The following is a 22777-nucleotide window of genomic DNA, read 5'->3' on the forward strand; positions in this document are numbered from 1 at the left end:
CTTAAGGGCTTGTAAATGTGATTCCTTAGGACAAGGTTGATATCTAGCACATAAGCATACACTAAACATAATATCAGGTCTACTTGCGGTAAGATAAAGTAAAGAACCAATCATTGACCTATATAATTTTAAATCAACACATTTTACCTCTTCATCTTTATCAAGCTCTGTAGAAGAGCTCATAGGAGTAGCTCGTGGTTTGAGAGTGTCCTCTTGAGCATTTCCTTTGTGTATTTAGCTTGATTTATGAAGATTTCATCCTTTCTTTGCTTGATTTGGGGTCCCAAAAAGAAATTTAGTTCTCTCATCATGCTCATCTCAAACTCACCTTGCATTAGCTTAGAAAATTCTTGACAAAGAAAATCATTAGTAGAACCAAAAATAATATCATCAATATAAATTTGAATTATTAATAAATCTTTATAATATCATCAACATAAATTTGAATTATTAATAAATCTTTGTCTTTTCTTTTAATAAAAAGTGTTGTGTCAACCTTCCCTTTACAAAAACCTTTTTCAATAAGAAAATTTGATAATCTTTCATACCAAGCTCTAGGAGCTTGTTCCAAACCATATAAAGCTTTTGAAAGTTTGAAAACATGGTTTTGGAAGTTTTGGATCTTTAAAACCAGTTGGTTGTTCAACATACACTTCTTCATTTATAAAACCATTTAGAAAAGCACTTTTTACATCCATTTGATATAATTTGAAATTATTAAAGCATGCAAAAGCTAAAAGAATTCTAATGGCTTCCATCCTAACTACGGAAGCATAAGTTTCATCATAATCTATTCCTTCCTCTTGAGTGTAACCTTGAGCAACAAGTCTAGCCTTATTCCTCACAATGTTATCACTCTCATCTAGCTTGTTCTTAAAAACCCATTAGTATCTATAGTAGATTTATCATTAGGTCTATCAACTAGGATCAATACTTTACTTCTCTCAAATTTATTTAACTCTTCTTGCATGGCCACTATCCAATATTCATCATTTAATGCTTCTTTGATATTTTTGGGCTCAATGCATGAGATAAATGCAACATACTTACAAGTATTTCTAAGAGAAGATCTAGTAATTACCCCTTGAGATGGATCTCCTAAAATCATACCATCCTTTACATAGTTGAACTCTCTTGGATGAGTAGCTTCCCTTTTCCTCAATTAATGTTCTTCTAGAGCATCTTGTGTTTATTCTTGAATTTTGTCATTTGATGATTGATTCTCTTTATCATTGTTAAAAAATTTTGCATTATCATCATCAACACAAGAATCATTTCTAGGAGGAGGATTAGAGTTATAAAAAATAACATGTATAGACTCTTCTACTATTAAATGTCTTTTGTTAAAAATTCGATAAGCTTTAGAATTTAGAGAATAACCAATAAAAATTCCTTCATCACTTTTTGCATCAAATTTACCAAGATTATCTTTGTCATTGTTTAAAACAAAACTTTTGCATCCAAATGGATGAAAATAACTAATGTCAGGCTTTTTTATTTTTTAAAATTTCATATGGAGTTTTCTTTAAAATAGGCCTAATCATTACTCTATTAACAATATAACAAGCGATGTTTGTGGCTTACACCTAAAAATGTATTGTTCTAGCCATTTCTACTAAAGTTCTATTTTTCCTCTCAACAACTCCATTTTGTTGAGAGGCTCTAGGTGCAAAAAATTTATGGCTAATTCCATTTGAGTTGCAAAAATTTTCAAAACCAAGATTTTGAAATTCATTTCCATGGTCACTTCTAACATTAGTGATAGAGTAACCTTTTATATTTTTATTTATTTTTGAAAATGTGATGAATTTCTCTAAAGTTTCATTTTTAGTACTTAAGAAAAGAACCAAAGTAAATCTAGAATAGTCAACAACAAGCACAAAAGCATAATGTTTTCCACCCAAGCTAGTTGTCCTAATAGGACCAAATAAGTCTATGTGAATTAGTTGAAGAGCTCTACTAGATGATACATCATTAATAGGTTTAAAAGAAACTCTTTTATGCTTACCTTTAACACATGCATCACAAAATTTTATCTAGTTCAAAATCAATTTTAGACAAACCTCATACTAAGTCATTTTTAGCTAATTTATGCAATATACTCATGCTAGCATGTCCTAGTTTTCTATGCCATAATAAAGAACTATTTTCATTTTTAGCAACAAGGCATATGTTAGAATTATGCAAATAATCTAAATGCACCATATATATATATTTTCTATCCGATGTCCTACAACCACAATCTTATTAGAGGCAATGTCAATAACTTTACAACCTTTAGACTCAAATATGACATTGAAACCTTTATCACATAATTGAATAATACTTAGAAGATTATGCTTCAAACCATTGACATATAAGACATTTTCAGTAATAATTGAAGAGTTTTTACCAATAGAGCATATTCCTTCAATTTGTTTTGTAGAGTTGTCACCAAATGTAACTTCTCTTCCACTTTTTGGCTTCAAATTAATAAAGTGACTTTTTTCATCAGTCATGTGTTTTGAGCATCCACTATCGAGGTACCATAAGTTTTTCCTTGAATAATCCACCTCAAAGCAATGCTCATTTTCCTACAAATATAGAATTAAAGTTTGATTTTTCGTACCCAAATGCTTTTGGGTCCATAAGCATTAGTTCCTATAATTTTAGTCCCTTTAGGTATCCATTTTGAAATCAAGTTTTTATCTTGAGAAGTTATGAGTCCTTTAGGCACCCATATACTTTTAATGATTTTTCTCTTGTAAAAGTTTTGAAGGCCTCTATATTTATGGAAATTAAGACTATTTTTAACAGTTTTGTTTTCAATTTTATCCTTTTTCAAAAACTTTGCTTGTAACACCCCAAACCCATCCTAGACGTTATGGTCGAATCTGGTGACGTTATGAAGAAAATTTTATAAAACGACTCCCTTGTTATTTGCAAATCATCGTAAACCGTTGTTACATAGTAAGCTTGATTTGTTTGGAAAACGTGGTGATATACTTATTTAATTTAAAATCATTGTTCGTTTATGCCTACCAATTCAAACGAGTATTTTGCAGCGGAGTTTCATAAAATTTTATATTTTTGGTAATTCAAATTGTTACTTTGAAAACCGTTATTTCAAAAAAGTTAATGTTTTTTGAAATATCGTTTTACCAGTCGCTACTCTAGAAAGCCAAAACCAAAATCTGAAACCAAAAATAGTCCAAAATAGTCCAGAGAGTCCCAAAATTACAAACTCTAAAAAACCATAAAATTAAGCAATTTTTATGAAAATGAAGTTTTATAGAAAAAGGGTTACATCTAAGCTTCTGTCGCACTGACCCACCTAAGTCTGAGGGTTACCTGAATAGAATAGACAAACAGAGAGTGAGTTTTGATAACTCAGTGTGTAACGCATATATATATAAACAGAAGTCAGATTCAATCTTATGGCAGAACAGATACAGATGTAAAATCTATTAGAGAATTAGATTTATACAGAATCATACAAATACATATATGTATAATCGTACCCCCATCCTCTACACACCAAATCCGACCATCCGAACACATCACGTGGGGTATAAAACACCCACCAAGCCCTACATACCACATAGTGTCTATACGACACTTTTCAAAATATTCACAGAAGTCCTGCCAGTATAATAGCGAGATATCGCCTCACACAGAACATTTTCTCCTTATAATACAAACCCCACCCCATAACCAGATACAGACAGAATATCAGATAAATTAGAATAACAGATACCTGCACGTAAGTCACATGCATACTCGTATAATAGATAATAAACATCCTTATACATAACAATTCAAACCTATCACATTTCATTACATGTGTTTGTATTGTTTAAGTCTAGTTCATATTCAAATATTAGCAGATTCCATGCTTTAGAGCTTATTATAACACATACCGACCCTACGGAAGACCTACAATCGATCGAAACGACATGTACGATCCTAAGGAAATTTTAAAAATTTTGGCCCACATGCCCGTGTGGGCCCACACGCCCAAAATGGCCTTGCCCTTGTGGCCTACACGGCTTAGCCCGTATGTCACACACGGCCTACCACACGGTCGTGTGGCATCGACAGGCCCTATTTTTGGCTTTCACGACGGCTATTTTTTGAGTTTCTCGTTACACATCTGGCTCGATTTTGATGTGGACACTCCTACGAGATATCCAGAACCTAAAAATTGACAATAAAACTTCCAGAATCAATCTTAATTCTTCAATTTTTATTGAGTAACCAATCGACTACAACGCAACCATAAGCAATTTCATCCAAAAGATTGCACTTATAACCGTTTCAAATACTTACCCTTGCGCGCAGGCGACACCTATACGGATCTTAATTCACCAATGAATTGCTTGCTTCACAAACTTTTCTTAAAACCAATCAATCGGTTATCATCAATACAAAACCCACCACACCATAACACAATCAAAAACCAAGAAGCAAAATTCCAACACAAGATAAGGAGACGAAACTTACACAATCGAACACTACTATTGCGCTTGAATGGTACATCACAATCGCAAGACTATTCACAAAGCTACTCATACCGAGACTCGAACTCACGACCTCACACTCACACCGCAAATCACTTAACCACTGCAGCACATACTTACTTATGAATAAAATTAACGAATCAAGACTTTTGGAATGTTACAACTCTACCCCCTAAAAGAAATTTCGGCCTCAAAATTTACCTGATTCAAACAAATGCGGATATTGTTGATGAATCAAGTCCTCAGTTTCCCACGTAGCTTCCTCAGTGCCATGATTCTGCCACAGAACCTTAACTAACAGAATAGACTTCCTCCTCAAAACTTTCACCTCTCGATCCAGAATCTGAACTGGTCCTCTTCAAAATTCAAATCTGGTCTAACCTTTATCTTCTCAACATAAACAATATGAGATGGGTCCGACTGATACTGCCTCAACATGGAAACCTGAAACACATCATGGATATGATCTAACTCTGGAGGTAACTCCAACTAATAAGCAACCGATCCCACACACTTCAGAATCTGATACGACCCAATTAACGTAGGGCTCAACTTGCCCTTACGACCAAAACGCAGAACCTTCTTCCAAAGCGATACCTTAAAGAACACACAATCCCCCACAGAATACTCGATGTCCCTTCTTTTCAAATCTGCATAGGACTTCTGCCTGTCAGAAGCCACCTTAAGACGATCCTGAATCATTTTAACTTTGTTTTCAGTCTCAAAAACCAACTCAGGGCCCAAAACTCATCATTCACCCAAGTCAGTCCAACACAGCGGGGTACGACACTTACGACCATATAGAGCCTTGTAAGGTGCCATCTGAATACTGGACTGAAAATTATTATTGTAGGCGAACTCAGCTAACGGCAGAAATTCTTCCCAACTACCTCAGAAATTGATCACACAATCATATTGACCATCTGTCTAAGGATGGAACACAATACTGAAACCCAATCTCGAACCTAGAGCCTCGTGAAGTTTTCTCTAAAACCGAGAAATAAAATAAGGATCTCTATCAGAAATAATTGAGACTGGTACCCCATGAAGTCTCGCGATCTCGAAAATATATAACTTGGCCAATTTCTAAAGAGAATAATCTGTCCGAACTAGAATGAAGTGGCCAGACTTGGTCAATCGATCCGCGATGACCCAAACAAAATCCTTCTTAGTAAGTGTTAAGGGCAACCCATTAACAAAGTCCATAGTTACACGTTCTTATTTCCATATGGGAATCTTAACAAGTTGAAGCGAACCCGAAGGCAACCGATACTTAGCCTAAACTTGCTGGCATGTCAGACAACGAGAAACAAAATCCGTTACATCTCGTTCCAAATCGGCCACCAATGCAATTCACGAAGATCCTAATACATCATACTTCCACCAGGATGCATAGCATAAGGGCTACTGTGTGCTTCCCTCAGAATAGACTGTCTCAAATCAGAATCATTCGGTACACAAACCCAACCTCAGAAACACAGAATCAATCACTATTCAACCCAAAGTCAGACGTACTACCATCCTCTACCTGACGAAAACGCAGAACTAGAGAATCATCCCCCAACTGTTTATCCCAAATCTGATAAATCCAAGTCATCTTAACTTGCAACTCAGCTAGTAGACTCCCATTATCAAACAGACTTAGGCGAGCAAACATTGCCTTCAAATCAGACATTGCTCTACGACTAAGAGCGTCGGCCACCACATTGGCCTTACCGGGATGATACTTTACAGTGCAATCGTAGTCTTTGAGCAGTTCAATCCATCTACGCTGCCTAAGGTTCAACTCCTTTTACGTAAGGAGGTACTTAATGCTCTTGTGATCGGTATAGATGATACACCTCTCACCATACAGCTAGTGCCTCCAAATCTTTAAAGCAAAAACCATGGTAGCTAACTCGAGATCATACGTCAGATAATTCCCCTCGTGTGACTTAAGCTATCGGGACGCATAAGCCACAACCTTACCATCTTGCATCAGAACACATCCCAAACTGACATGCTACACGTCACTATAAACCACAAACTCTTTACTAGATTCAAATTGTATCAGAATAGGAGCCTAAGTCAAAACAGATTTGAGCTTCTCAAAACTTGATTGCTGCTCATCAATCCAGAAAAAAAGGAGCGTTCTTTTGCAACAGCTTAGTCAGAGGAGCTGCAATCAGCGAGAACCCTCAACAAATCTCTAATAATAGCCTGCAATACCCAGAAAACTGTGAATCTCAGAAACATTCTTAAGTTGTTTCCAATCAAGTACAACCTCAATCTTTCTAGGATCAACTCAGATCCACTCTACAAAAACCACAAGCCCCAGAAACGTCACCTCCATTAACTAGAACTCACACTTGCTCAACTTAGCGTAGAGATGTTTCTCTCGCAGAATCTGAAGAACTACTCTAAGATGCTCATCATGATCATCTTCGTTCTTAGAGTATACTAGAATGTCGTCCATGAAGACTATGACGAACTTATCCAAATACGATTGGAAAACCCAGTTCATCAGATCCATGAATGCAGCTGGAGCATTCATCAACCCAAAAGGCATGACTAGGAACTCGTAATGCCCATAACGAGTCCTAAAAGTAGTCTTGTGACCATCAACTTCCTTAACCTTAAGCTGATGATACCCAGAACGGATATCTATCTTGGAAAATACTAAAGCCCCACAAAACTGATCAAACAGGTCGTCGATCCTCGACAGTGGGTACTTATTCTTCACTAGTAGCTTCTTCAAATGTCGGTAGTCGATACACATTCTTATGGTACCATCTTTTTTCTTTACAAAAAAATCGGTGCCCCCCACGGAGACAAACCAGGACGGATGAATCCACGATCAAAGAGCTCCTGTAGTTAAGCCTTTAACTCCATAAGCTCCTTTAGTGCTATACGATAAGGAGCGATGGACACCGGAGTTATACCCGACAGAATCTCAATACCGAACTCAACCTTCCGATTTGGAGCTAAACATGGTAATTCTTCAGGGAAAACATCTGAAAATTCCTTAACTGTTTGGATGTTTCCAACAGAAGAGTCCACAGAAGCTAAATAACTTACAAAAGCCGGATACACTTCACACCTTTTCCAAACCAATTTCCCGGCCATAAGAGTGGAGATCACATTGAATAAGTAATCCACGATGCTCATCAATCATAATCACCTCCACATCATTTTTAGATCTCAGAACTACCCTTTTAGTAGCATAACCAAACAGACTCGATGCTTCACAAGCTAGTTTATTCCCAAAATCAGATCAATTTGTCTCAACGGTAGTTCCATCAAATTAGTCAGAAACACAACCCCTTGTACCTCCAACGGTATATTCCTTTATAGTCTATTCAACTGAACAGATTGACCAATGGACTCAGTATAGAAATTTCACCAGAAGTGCTCTCAACAAGAATTCCCAAGTTTACCGAAACAGAACTAGCTACATAGGAATGTGTTGACCCTATGTCTATCAGTGCAAAATAAAGGGTATCAAAAATAAAGAATGTAGCCGTAATCACATAAGTGACATCTATGTCCTCACAACGTCTAGCAGCATAAACCAACATCGACTGCCTTGCCACAGTCTGATTAGCACTTCTACCCGGTGCTCTTTGTCCTCTACCCATACCATTACTACCTCTGATTGGACCACTACCCTAGACGGCTACTGAAATACCCTCTGACGCTAAACAAAACCTGGAACTAGAGCTTGCATCTGATTAGAACATTTTAGGCAATCTCTAACATGGTGCTATATCGACCCACATCGCAAACACGCTCCCAACCTCCTCCAACACTCACCCATATGACGTCTACCACAATCAATACACGGCTGAGCCACCGTAGGAATAACTGGACCTCCAACTCGAGAAGACCCATCAATCTAGCCCATTTCTTAGGCCTCTGAATAAAACTAGAGGGCTCTGAACCCCTCTTATTCATACCTCTCTCACAGTCTCTATTCTGGCGTTCAACACACTTAACCTTTTCAGTAATCTTTGCCTTATCCACCAAGACAGCGAACTATCGCTCCCTCTACGGAGCTATCAGAACCCTCAAATTATCCCTTAAATAATCCTCAAAATGGACACATTTCTTATACTCAGTCGCTACCATCCTGTGAGCGTAACAGGCTCAATCTCATAAATTCGACCTCATACTCGGCCACAATTCGATCCCCTGAATGAGGTTCATGAACTCGTGCCTGCACATATTTCCTTTGGAAGGCAGTCTTAAAATATTCTCAGTTAACCCAATCTAGGTGAGTACCCTCCTCAACTCATAACCACCATTGGCACGCCTCATCGCGAAGCAGAGATACTGTACCCTTCAATTTTTGCTTAGGGGTGCAGTCAATATCATTCATTACCCTCTCAGTGGCCTCCAACCAGTATTCGGGACGACTCTAGTGACGCCCTAAAAAGCTCAGCACCCTTAGACCGGAGTCCTTCAATTACCGACCATGACTCCGAGAACCAAAATGGGGCCCAGCGACCCTCTCAAATACTCTAAGCATGGCTTGAGACAATACGTCGTCCTAGCCGAGTGGCTTTGATACCCAGTCTCAGCTATAGGTGTAGCCGATGTCTCATTCGTATCCAAATTTGGCGTACTGTCAATCGAGGAGGACTCAGCTCGAGTCCCTCTACGACACCCACTGCGTCCACGAGTACCACGACTACGCGTTCCACGAGCACCTATCGCATTCAACGTTTTATCTACATTACGAAGTTTTATGAATCAGTTTCAGTATTTATTAGTAGTAATTTGTGCTTCAAATAATTATCAGAAGTAGTTTCAAGAAGTTCAGAAATGTTAGTCTCTAATTAACTTAATGTAGCTTTAGTCATTTCATAGTTTTCTAACTAAGGTATTTCTAAGTTAGAAGTACTTACAGGACCGGCGTCGGAGACTCGATGTGCCACAAAGTTACTTTCAGATTAAAAAAAAACTTTACTCAAAAAAATAATTGTTACAAACAAATTTTTTAACCCAAAATTTCACAGCCCGAGTTTTGAAACCTGACTCTGATACCATTAAATGTAAAGCCCAAAACCCGGCGTAGACTTTATGGCCAAATCTGGTAGCGTTACAAAGAAAATTTTATAAAAAACCTTCCTTATTATTTGCAAATCATCGTAAATCATTGTTACTTAGTAACTCAATTTGTTTGGGAAACGTGTTGATGTACTTATTTACTTTAAAATCGTTGTTTATTTATGCCTACCAATTCAAACAAGTATTTTGGAGCGGAGTTTCATAAAATGTTATATTTTTTGGTAATTCAAATTGTTACTTTCAAAACCGTTATTTTAGAAAAGCTGTTGTTTTTGGAAATATCGTTTTATTAGTCGCAACGCTAGAAAGCCAAAACCAAAATCTGAAACAAAAAATAGACAAAAAAGTCTAGAGAGTCCCAAAATTACAAAATTTAAAAAACTAGAAAATTAAGCAAATTTTCATGAAAATGAAGTTTTACGAAAAAGTTGTCACATCTAAGCTTCCGTCGCACCAACCCGCCTAAGTTTGAGGGTTACCTGAACAGAACAGACAAACAGAGAGTGAGTTTTGATAACTCAGTCTGTAATGTATATATAAACAAAAGTCAGATTCAATCTCATGGAAGAATAGATACAGATGTAAAATCATTTGCAGAATCAGATTGATACAGAATCATACAAATATAAATATGTATAATCCTACCCGCATCCTTTACACACCAACTCTGACCATCCGAACACACCACGTGGGTTATAAAACACCCACCCAACCCTACACATCGCATAGTGTCTATACGAAACTTTTCAGAATATTCACAGCAGTGCTGCCAGTATAGTAGCGAGATATCGCCTCACACAGAACACTTCCTCCTCATAATACAAACCCCACCCCATAACCAGATATAGACATAATATCAGATAAATCAGAATAACAGATACCTACATGTAAGTTACATGCATACTCGTATAACATATACTAAACATGCTTATACATAACAGTTCAAAAATATCGCATTTTATTACATGTGTTTATGTATTGTTTACGTCTAGTTCATATTCACAAATTAGTATATTCCATGCTTTAGGGCTTATAATAACACATATCGACTCTACGGAAGGCCCATAGTCGACCAAAATGATGTGTTCAACCCTAGGGAAAATTTTAGAAATTTGAGCCCACATGCTCGTGTAGGCCCAAACGGCCTGCCACACGGCCTGGCCGTGTGGCATCAACAAACCCTACTTTTGGCTTTTGCCGATCACCATTTTTTGAGTTTCTTATTACACACCTGGCTCGATTTTGATGCGGACGCTCCCATGAGATATCCAAAACCTAAAAAGCGACAATAAAACATCCAAATCAATCTTAATTCCTCAATTTTTATCGAGTAACCACTACACTACAACGCAACCATAAGCAAATTCACCCAAAAGATTGCACTTATAACCGTTTCAAATACTTACGCTTGCGCGCAGGCAGCACCTACACGAATCTTAATTCACCGATGAATTGCTTACTTCGTAAACTTTACCTAAAACCAATCAATCGGTTATCATCGATACAAAACCGACCACACCTCAACATAATTGCAAACCAAGAAGAAAAATTCCAACACAAGATAATGAGACAAAACCTACACAATCGAACACCACTATCACACTTGAATAACAAGGACAACAAAAGTAATGCACTAAAGATCAAAAATCTAAAAGAACAATTTTTGTTACCCATCTCACGTAAAAAAAAAGAAGAAGAAACAATATTGTGGGAAAAAATGTGGGGAAAAAAACAAAAGTAAATGTGCAAAAGGGGAGGGATTTTGGTATATTAACTCTCTTTTTTTTTAAACAAAAGAAATAATAGAATAACAAAAAAATAAAATAGTAAAAACAAATCCTAACCAATCACTACCCACTAACTCCCATCTTTATCCCATCACTTCCTATAGTTTTAAACAAACCCAACTTCCTCTACAGCACAGTCCAACAAGACTATTAACAAAATAAAATAATCCAAGCTACTCATACTAAGACTCGAACTCACGAGCTCACACTCACACCACAAATCACTTAACCACTACAGCACATACTTACTTATGAATAAAATTAACGAATCAAGACTTTTGGGATGTTACATTGTTAGATTGAGTCTTTTCACTCTTAACCAACTTAAGTTATTTTTCATGATCATCATAAACTTTAGAAAGTAAGTTATGTAAATCTAAATTCTTCTTCTCAAACTCATTAATAGTTTCTTATATTTTGTTTACTTTCTCTTCAAGTTCATGATTGGTTTTGGAACGCAAGTCATTTTCATTTTTCAAGTTTGAAATATTTTTCTTATATTTTGAATTCATGACTTCAAATTCCAAACCCAATTCATCATAGGCATCTTGCAACTCATCAAAAGAATAATAATTTGAAATAGATTAGTTAGAAGTTACCTTAGAATCATCTATGACCATAAGACACAAGGTTGATAATTCTTGAGTTTCATCATCGGATGTGTCCTCATCACTCCAAGTAGCAACATTGGCTTTGTGTTTTTGTTTTCTAAACCTCTTCTTCTTCCATTGAGGACAATCAAACTTGATGTGTTTAGGTTTCTTACACTCATAATAAATAATGGGTTATTTCTCCTTACTTGATTCAATTTTTAGTCCTTCCTATTTTTGGAATTGTTTTCCTTTATTGGACCTTATAAACCTTTTGAATCTTCTAGAAAACATAGCCATCTTTTCATCTTCATCCATATATTCATTTGTATTACCTTCTTCTATTGTGGACTTGAGGGCAATATCAACCTTCTTCTACTCCATCTTTTCTTCTTCAACCCCTTCATTGATTCTCATCTCATGAGTAAGTAATGAACTAATAAGCTCATCTAAAGAGAGTGTTTCCAAGTTTTTTACTTCTTCTATGATAGTCACTTTAGCTTTCATGCCTTTGGCAAGCTTCGAAGCATTTTTCTCACAACTTCTTTATTGGGAAAAATTTTCCCATATGTTTTGAGCCCATTGATGATAATTGTAAATCGATCCGACATAGCCTTGATGTCTTCCTTGGGTTTCATCTTGACTGTTTCATAGTTGAGTGTGAGAATTTCTACCTTAGACTTTTTAACTTGACTTGTACCCTCATGAGTACTTCTAACTTGTCCCAAATTTCCTTGGCATTGGAACATGAAGAAACTCTACTATATTTATTCGGACCAAGTGCACAAAAGAGAATGTGCATGGCCTTGGCGTTGAGTTGTATGCTCTTCTTATCTTCCCCATTCAATTCCTTTTCACTTTTTGGAACTAGATTTTCTCCCTCTTGCTTTAGAGGTTTGGTTGGACCATCCATGATATCCCATATGGCATAATCATTGGCTTTTATAAACAAAGTCATTCTAGTCTTCCAATAAGAATAATTTGCACCATTGAGATAAGGAGGTTTGGAGATATATTGTGACTCACTAACCATAATGGAGCCGAAAGAAGATGTCATCTTTTGCGATTTGAATAAGATGAAGTTGAGCTACCTCGAGGATCTTTACTTGGTTGTTAGACCATCTTCTAGAGACTAGCTTTGATACTAATTGTTAGCTTGATAGAACAAACCAAAAATGTCAAGAGGGGGTGAATTGGCCTTTGAAGAAATGGTGGAAGTAAAGAAAGAAAAATAAAACTATTGACATAAAGATTTAGAGTGTTCGACCCAAATTGCCTACTCCACTACCTTAGCTTTCCACCACTATGGATTATCTCAATTTCACTAGTTTGTTCAACCATTGAGGACAAGGTTTAACCTTACAACTCCTTATTATTTCTACCCCAAATCTTAAGTTACAAACTCTCTCAATGAGATACAAATAAAAAAATAAAGAAACAATCCTTACCAGATTAAATTGTTTGCAAAATGAAGCTCAATTACAATAAAATACACTTGAGCAAAATAGTAAAACTAAAGATCACAAGTGTATATAAGAAGAATGTGAAAGTATTAAGCTCTAAGGTTGTTTGATTGATAATTTTTACTTGAAAGTGCTTTCTTATCGTTGTAGGTCTTTGGAGGATGGTATTTATACCCCCTAATAGATTTCTAACCGTTGAGGTTGTTGGTGTAATGAATATGGTCGTTGGGGATATAAAATCAGAGCATTTATTTCACCTACAATTCAGAGTATCGATACCAAATAAAAGGGCATCGATATTTTTTGTAACAAATGCTAGTTTAGTGAACATTGGGATTTATTAATCGATACCAAAAATATTTTATCGGTAATTTTGGAAAATGGTATCGATACTGGACCGATACTTTGTAGGGTTTATAAGAAACAAAATGCTATTTTGGTATCGTTTTAAGGAATGTATTAATTATTTTTAGAAAATATCGGTACCTCAAAAATGGTATCGATAAATTTTTTTTTAGATTTCTGGAAATAGAATACAAGTTTGGTCTCGATTTTTCTAAGGGTATCGATAGTTTCAAAATTATTGATACTTGACCAAATGGTGTCGATACTTTTTGGCCTAGAGCAATTCTAACTTGTTTGAAAATCATTTTGATGAGTTAAAAATCATTTTAACTTGGTTAAATTTATTTTAACATGATTTTAAAATTGTTTCAAAATTTTCTAAGAGTTTAATGTAAGTATTCAAAATTTTATCTCTTAGACTTCAATTTTAAAAATCATTTTTGTCAATTTTAACTTATATTCAAAAACACTTCAATTTGTTATATCAAAATCTTTTATCAAATAAAGCTTGGATTAACAAAATGTTTATACATTAATGCTAATTTAATTTTTTACTATCAAAGTATATTAATCTTATATTAACATTACACTTTTATGTAACATTTTTAAATAATGGAATTTTGGGAAAATCACTTAATGGGTGGGCAAAAACGACTAGGAATAGACGACATAAAAAAAGAGAAAATTTGATTCTAAAGTTGAAGCATCTTAATGAAGAAGACCCCGAAGAATAACAATTGGCAGAAATTATGGAAATTAAGTTGGCACTCAATATGGAAGCAGACAAAGAAGAAATCTGTTGGGAACAAAGAGCGCAAACTAACTGGTTAAGAATGGGGGATCGTAATACTTCTTTCTTTCATAAAGCCGCAAATCAACGTAAAAAAAAAAAAGAAACTTGGTGAAAGGCTTAGAAAACGAGAATGGAAATTGGGTGGAAGGAGAGGAGGAATTAATGGAGTTAGCAACAAGATACTTCACAGAGCTCTTTTCTTCAAAGCCAATTAGCAATTGTGAACACTTGTTAGAAGAGATACAACCATGCATACCTAATGCTTTAAATGAGGAATTATTAGCCGATTTCAAGGAGGAAGAATTGGTGGAAGCTCTAAAGTCTATGGCACCCTTAAAAGCTTTAGGTAAGGATGGTTTCCTCGCTTTTTTTTTATTAGAAATTCTGGAACATAGTAGGAAAGGATGTCACAAAATTTTGCTTGGGGTGTTAAATGAACATAAAGAGTTAGATGAAGTAAACAAAACCAATATAGTACTTATCCCCAAAGTTGTGTCACCAAAAAACATAGGACAGTTTAGACCTATTAGCCTATGTAACGTGCTTTATAAGGTTCTATCAAAGGCAATAGTAAATAGATTTAGAAAGGTGTTAAAATATTTTATAGAGGAAACTCAAGGGGCTTTTATGCCAGACATTCAAATCACTGACAACATATTGATAGCATGTGAGTTATTGCACTCTTTCAAGAAAAAGAGATGTGGTAAAGAATCTTTTGCCCTAAAGCTCGACATAAGTAAAGCCTATGATAGGGTAGAATGGGATTTCATAGAGAAAATGATGAAAGGTTTCGTTTTAAGGTAGGGTGGGTGTCTTTAGTTATGTGGCGTGTGAAAAGTGTGTCATACTCGGTAGTTCTCAATGGGGTAAAAGGGTCAGAGTTTAAACCATCGAGAGGACTAAAACAAGGTGATCCATTAAGCCCCTATGTTTTTATTATTTGTGCGAATGGCTTTTAAAAATTACTAAACAAGACAAAAAAATGAAGGTAAGATTGAAGGAGCAAAGGTGAGGAGAGGGGGTCTATTTATAGCGCATTTATTTTTTGCTAATGATAGTATTCTTTTTGGGAGAGCTTCCAGAGAAGGAATATTGGTAGCAAAGGCAGTGGTGAATGAGTATGAAAAGATTTCAGGTCAATTGGTAAACATTGATAAATCGTCAATCTACTTCAGTAATAATATTAATGAAGAAACCAAGTTACAGTTGGGAGGAGCATTGGGGGTTAGAGTTGCTAATAATCTAGAAAAGTATTTGGGGTTACCAACAATGGTTGGACGTTGTGAGAAGAACGCTTTTGTGGAGATCAAAGAAATTTTTTTACAAAGATAAAAAGCTGGGGTGTTCGCAACTTATCTATTGGGGGTAAAGATGTGTTCATTAAAGCCATATTACAAGCATCACCAACTTATGCCATACAATGTTTTAATTTACATGTGTCAGTTTGTCGAGAATTGGAGAATTTTATGTGTAAGTTTAGGTGGCGTAACCTAAGAACTTGTAGAGGTAGACATTGGTGTAATTGGAGCTCATTATGCGTTCCAAAAGCGCACGGTGGAATTATTTTTAGATATTTTTCACATTTTAATAAAGCCTTGCAAGCTAAGCAAAGGTGGAAACTAATTATCAATCCTACCAGCTTATTGGAAAAAGTCATGAAGAGTAAATATTACCCACAATGTGAATTTATGGAAGTAGGTTTAGGGTCTTACACTTCCTTTACATGGTGAAGCATTTGGGGAGCCCAAGACTTATTGGAAAGAGGCATAGGCTAGCAGGTCAAGAATGGCCAAATGATCAACATTTGGAACGATGCTTGGTTGCTATATCCTAGTGAATGGAAGATTAAAAATTAGAACTTTAACTAGAGATTTACACAGGTTTTAGAGTTAATTGACTAATACATTAGCGATTGGAAGGAAAATACCTTAAAAATCTCTTTAATGAAGAACAAACGACCAAAATACTATCAATACCACTGACAAACAACTCACAGTAGGATGTGTTCGTATGGAGGGCGATAGGTCTGGGATCTATACGGCCAAAAGTGGCCACATAAGGAGCATTAAAGATGTGCAACAACAATTGGGGGATGAAAATACATTATAGATAGAAGCCACAAAAACCTTTTATACAAAAATGGGGAATCTAAAAATCCCCAGCAAAATTAAGATTAATCTATGGCGAATTACAAAAAACTATCTCCCTACTCTCAGTAATCTAAAACTTAGAAAGCTTCGGTCTAATACACTCTGTCCAGTCTGTGGGGAAGAGGAGGAGACAGTTGCTCACTTGTTTCAATACTGTAGCTTCTCAAGACAGGTGTTTCAAGGAGTGGGTTTGGATGAATCACCTGTACATGCGAATCAAGAATGGACAGAGTGGTTAGCTAACATTTTTATTACCAAAAGCATAAATCACTGTTCAACGTTAACAATCACACTGTGGGCATTATGGTACAACATAAACAAACTATATCATGAATGAACATCAGAAAAAGTGTGTGAGGTTGTGGGTTTCTTTAAATCCTATATCAAGAATCTCCATCACACAAAGGATTTTTTTCAGATGTAGCCTTAGCACAGAGTTACAACACTGGAAACCCCCTAACGACAGTCAAGTCGAAGTAAATTTTGATGCTTCTTATCATTTATAAGATTAGCAAGAAAGTAGCAGGAGTAATTATAAGAAATGAAACGGGAATTGTTATGGGTGCATGCGTTTACCCGATGAGAAACATCAAAGACCCAACCACGATAGAGGCCTACGCGTGTCTACAAGTGGTAGTTTTTGCAGAGGAAATGGGATTCAAAGACGTTGAAGTAGAGGGTGACTCATTGACCGTAATAAAAAAACTAGGAAGTCAAGAGACAGGTAGATCAATCATCTAAAATATTATAAATGAAATCAAACATAGAACACAAGGGTTCAGGAAGATACGTTACCAGCACATCCCCTACTTGAAAAATGCAGCAACGCATGAATTGGCCATCTAGGTATAAAACTATGAATCCTCGGTCTACTAGATTGATGAGGTCCCATTGAACATCGACCTCATAGTATCGATGGACAAGGAAAGGATTGTTGAAGGAAAAAGGGATTGGTGACAGTCCAAGACTGAGTCCGGAGAAATTACGACCATTTGGGTTAATATTTGGGGAATTGAGACACGAGGATCTAAATACAGGGGAAGAAATATGGAAATGTACGAGAGGAAAGTAGTATTTTCACCAGAAAATCGACGATGTCTGAATAGTAGAAGATGTCAAAAGGGGAGAGTCTTTTAGGAATTAGGGTTTGTTTTTTCTTATGTTGTTTGTTTTTGAATGACTATTGAGTTGTCTGTTCACAGTCTTTTTAGGGTTTTTCTACTGATATGGGTTAACTATTTTCCGAGGCACCGCCCATGGTTTCCATTAGGGGTTGGATAGTTGTTAAAGCGGATAGTGTCGAGTTATTTGTAACAGAAACCAAAAATCAAAAATCAATTGTAGTTGAGATAAGTGATTTTGTAGTTTCGTTTTAGAAATTGTCAAATATTGACAAGATTATCAAAAAGCAAGGCAAGTTCAGAAACAAATTACAAACCTAAAAGATCAAATCACAGATACATCAGTGTAAACATAATCCAAGCTCTTGTACGCCGTGCAATCCTAAGTCAGATGTTTACCTAGAGTATCACAGAGATTCAACAATGGTAGCACAACAAAACAAAACAAAAAAAATAGAGCATAACAGAATAAAACAGAGCAGAACAATACAGAATATGTATGTCTATGTCATTACAATATTTGTCAAAACCATTCAGAGTGCAGATTTATCAGAAAACATCTTACCCAACTCCGCTACACACCAAAATAGAGTTTCCCCAGAACTCGTCCAACCAAATCACACCAACAGATAACTGTAGATAGTGCCACATAAATTTTACAGTTAAAATTAACAGATCAGATACATGTGGTCAAGCCACAATATTGCAGTCAAGTTGCTAAAACAAAATTATGGATAAATCACTAGATAATACAGATCATTAAACTGTCAGAAACTTCCTCCTTTCACATCATCCCAAATCCTATGCAATATATCATGGCATGCATATATACTAAGTCAGAGTAATAAGCATATAGGTCATGCTATTGAACCATAACAAAATCAGTAGGCATGGAAGCCCATACTTTGTAAAACAGAGTTATCAAACCTCAATAGATCGCATCAGATAGCCATTAAGTCATATGCATGGTTATATATCAGAATCAATACCAATCAATTCAACATATTCAGATATCACATATTCTTAATCAATAGAGTAACACGGGAGTGTACCATCAGACTTAACAGAATATGGACCATACCTAGATAATTCACATATTCAATGCATCCAAACAGGGTACATTATACATTAGCAATCATCTTTACTTATCTTAAATCAAAACAAACATACGTACAAATAACGGGTTATTTACCAACAAATCAACAATTCCTGAGTTTTGTAGCTTAATACAGATCATACAGACCCTAAGAAAGGCCTACCTTCGGTCCAGACGACATTCATGGCCCTAGGGAAATTTCAGAATTTTGACTCACACACTCGTGTGGATCCATACGGCCTAGGTGTTTGACCCATGTGGCCTACCACACAGCAGTGTCGCATTGAAGGTCATGTTTTCTGATAAAGAATGAGACAGATGAATGCGAAAGTGGATCGTAAAGTTTTTTAAAGTCGCGAATTTGACTTAGGGCTTTAGACTTTCGGAAAGAAACATGGATTTTGACACAACCTGAAACAAAATTGAATCCAAGTCAGATAAAATGTTTAAAATAAATAACTAAAATAAAATAATAAATCAAAGATTAGAATAATAAGGAAGCAAATAAAGAAGATAAATGGAAAGATAGAACGTGGCGTGTAGAAGTCCTAAGAAGCCTTGAGAACACGAAGAATTCACAACCCCCTTCAAGTGACTCTAATTTCCCCTCCAAGATAGAAACATTAGCAAGAAAAAGTTTGAAGATGATCCCCACAATCTAAAAGGTTTGTTAGAACTCTTCTAAAAGAAACTCAAAAGAAATTCTTGAAATGAAAAACTCAGAGAGAATTTATTAACTCAAAGAGAAATAAAATAATAACTATAAAGAATGAGGCGGATGAACGCGAAAGCATATCGTAAATTTTGTCAAAGCTACGATTTACCCTCGATCTCTAGACGAACGTAAATTGAAACAAGAAACAATGAAAACAAATTAGTTGTCACAAAGGAGAGTCAAACAAAATTAAAACGAATGAAAGATGAACCGGCTGGTAAAGAGTCCAAAAGAGAATGAGTTAGGGTTCCTTGGATGGAAAGAAACTGTCCTTGGACCTCAAGAAAATGCCCCAACCAGATATGGAAAAATAAAACACAAACAGATTTGTTAGAAGTGATTTTAAAGACAAAAGCAAATTGTTTCGTGCAAGAATGCTTGAAACAACAAGAAAAGATTAAAGCTCCTAATGTTGATGTGTTTCTTGATGGAACAAGGTAGGAGAATATCTTTCTTGAAGCAACTTTAACCTAGAATGAAAATCAATAAAATCAGCAAGCCAAAACAGCAAGAACTACATTAAATAAGCAAGAAATAATAAATTAAGGATAGAAAAGAGAAGATGACGTCCTAAGAAGCCTTGGAAACATTAAGAATCCACAACTCCTTTCAATGGCTCTAATTTCCCCTCCAAGAAAGAGATTTTGGCAAGAAAAAGCTTGAAGATGATTCCCACAACTTGAAAGATTGTTAAAACACCTTTTAAAAGAAACTCAAGAGTAATTCTTGAAGAAAAACTCAAAGAGAATTATTATTAACTCAAAAAAAAAAACATAAATCAATTGTATGTGTATAAAGGTGAACGTCCATGCTACTTATAGGCCCCCAAAATAAGTTTTCCTAACGCTAATAGAATAAATAACATGACAACTTATCAAATAAAAAAAATTCTAAGTGTGGACTTTTAGTGGGAATTCAGCCAAAGGAATTAAATGGGCTCTTTGGGCTAAATTTTTACATGATGATCCACCTATTAAAATAAAATTGGAGCTATAGTTTAAATATATTACAATTTGGGCCACTTTGATAATTTGGTCTGATATTCAATTAAATTACTTTCCAAACTTCAGGATGGGCTTGTAGACATCTTAATGGGCCATTTTTTTCAGGAACTTGGTCTTGTGATCTATTTGCTCTTAAAATTGGCTCGTTCAAGCTCGTACATGAAATCCAATGCGTCTTGGCTGCAAGATTCGATTTCTTGGACCAAAATTTTCAAGATCTGGAATCTTGATTTTCTTGATTCTTGAAATTGTCCAAAACAAAAAAATTGGACCAAGATTCAGTTTCTTGATTTTCTTGAAAATAAGAAATTGAATCTTGATTTTGTTTTTTGGCCGTGTGCACATCAAGGGCCTTGGTAACGAAGTCTTGGATGGTCCCGTTTGATCTTGCTTGGATTTGCTTGGCCTTTGACCTTATTACTGGGCCTTAAGGAAATTTGAGCTCATCATGTTCATGAGCCTTATTTTGGGCCTTGGGACTCACATCATTTTTTAACATTCATAAATTGCAGAAATTTGATTTTTTTGTTACCCACCTATTATGGATTCGATGCAAAAGCAACAAGGATGAATTCTCATCCAAAAATGACATTATAGCGACAAATTAGACTACTCATTCATAAACAAATCTCTAAGATTAGCGTCCAAAACCGAAGTTATGTCGAAGTTGCATGAAAGAACTTTCGACACAAAACCTTAAATCAAAATTTAGCGGCAACCGAATCAAACCAGGCAAGAGAAGTCAGACCTCCATACAAAATCAATTTGGCGTAATATAACAAAAGGAAAGGTAACTCAAAGAGAAGAATCAAAGCGAAGAAAAAATAAAGAAATGGGGGAGAAATGGCAGAAAACAAATGGAAAATGAATATGGAATAAACACAGGAGGTTCCTGGGAAGTTTAATTAACCAAAAAAAATAAACTACCACACAAAGCAATTCAAAATAAAACGTTTCCTTATTGCTTTCATAGGGATTCAAATACCAAACCAAAGAGTACATAAAAGCTTAATCATTGAACCATTAGGCTCATTGTTGTCATTAATTGATTGAATATGGAATAAATATAGGAGGTTCCTAGGAAGTTTAATTAACCAAAAAAAAATAAACTACCACACAAAACAATTCAAAATAAAACATTTCCCTATTACTTTCATAAGGATTTGAACACCAAACCAAAGAGTACATAGAAGCTTAATCATTGAACCACTAGGCTCATTGTTGTTATTAATTGATTGAAATTAACTTATAACTCGCATGTCCAAAGATAGGGTTTTAATTAAAAATAGCAAAATTTCAAGAGATAAAATTTAAACCCAGAACCTCACATTCATAACTAGAACACTTAACCACTAAACCGAGTCAATTTACTTATCAAAATTTCTAAAATCTAAACTCAAAATCGAGAAATAACCACTCTTGATTTCAAAATTCAATTTCTTCTAACCCGATTTCTAGGATGTTATATTATTTCTTTAGGAAATGTGTTTCTTTTCTTTCCCCAATAAATGCATATGTTGATTTTACTTTCAGAAAAAATAATGGAAATTTTTCTCTTTAAAATTTTTAAATAATATATCATTATTATTTGACATTGAATATATTGTCACAAAAAGTAATTAATTCAAGATTATTTTAAATATTATTTTTTCTTAACTTATATTGGTGATAATATAAGGTATAAATATTTTAAAATTAAATATTTATATTATTTTATTTTACTTTCTCAATCATACAAAAAGTAATTAATTCAAATTTATTTTAAAGATTAATTTTTATTCTTAACTTATATTAATGATAATACTAGGTATAAAGATTTTAAAATTTTAAAATTTATATTATTTTGTTTTCACTTTCTCAATTATAGTATTTCTAAAACGTTACAATTTTGTGAAAGTTTTAAGAAATAAATATAATATAGAGTAAGCTACTTAAATAGTCACCTAAATATGCTTGTATTCCTATTTTGGTCACTAAATTTTAATTTTTTAATTTAAGTACTAACGTTTAAATTCATTCTTCTTTGATCACCCACCATTAAATTAGTAATCGAAAGCCTTTTTCTAACGGTGTAATAATACATTTAATACTCAATACTTATTCCATCAATTTGATCCTAATTCTAAACAATTTAATAAATTTAACCCTTCTCATTTACAAATTCT

This window comes from Gossypium raimondii, chromosome 13 (genome assembly GCF_025698545.1).
Source record: "Gossypium raimondii isolate GPD5lz chromosome 13, ASM2569854v1, whole genome shotgun sequence".
NCBI lineage: Eukaryota > Viridiplantae > Streptophyta > Magnoliopsida > Malvales > Malvaceae > Gossypium > Gossypium raimondii.